This window comes from Priapulus caudatus, unplaced genomic scaffold, assembly GCF_000485595.1.
Source record: "Priapulus caudatus unplaced genomic scaffold, Priapulus_caudatus-5.0.1 Scaffold38834, whole genome shotgun sequence".
NCBI lineage: Eukaryota > Metazoa > Priapulida > Priapulimorpha > Priapulimorphida > Priapulidae > Priapulus > Priapulus caudatus.
This window is the reverse complement of record NW_014615894.1, coordinates 1-307: the sequence shown is the minus strand read 5'-3', so window position 1 is coordinate 307 and position 307 is coordinate 1. Positions and strand designations below refer to the sequence as shown.

The 307-nt window shown below is 45.6% G+C and overlaps 1 non-coding gene across 1 annotated transcript; it reads left to right on the top strand.

The window, feature by feature from the left end:
* Window positions 1–87: 87 nt before the first annotated feature.
* On the top strand, window positions 88–161 carry Trnad-guc. Its single transcript has one exon. It is a non-coding gene; the product is annotated as a tRNA-Asp (tRNA).
* The last annotated feature ends 146 nt before the right edge of the window (window positions 162–307 follow it).

The window sequence follows — 307 nt, the reverse complement described above, 5'->3', positions numbered from 1 at the left end:
AAGTAACACTGCGAAGTAGCACTGCGAGCAGTGTGGCGACGCCGCCAGCGGGAATCGACCGACGCCCGCCGGTGTGAGCAGCAAGCTGGAGCGGTAGTTCAGTTGGTTAGAATACCGGCCTGTCACGCCGGGGGTCGCGGGTTCGAGTCCCGTCCGCTCCGCCAGATTTAAAGAGGTTTTTATTAAACCTCTTTTTCTTTATATGAGTAATAAATATAAGTAGTGACAAGATTATTTATATTTAAGTAAATGTGTGTTTAGAGTTCATTAATTTGTGTTTTACAAATTATGGGTGATTAGCTCAGTT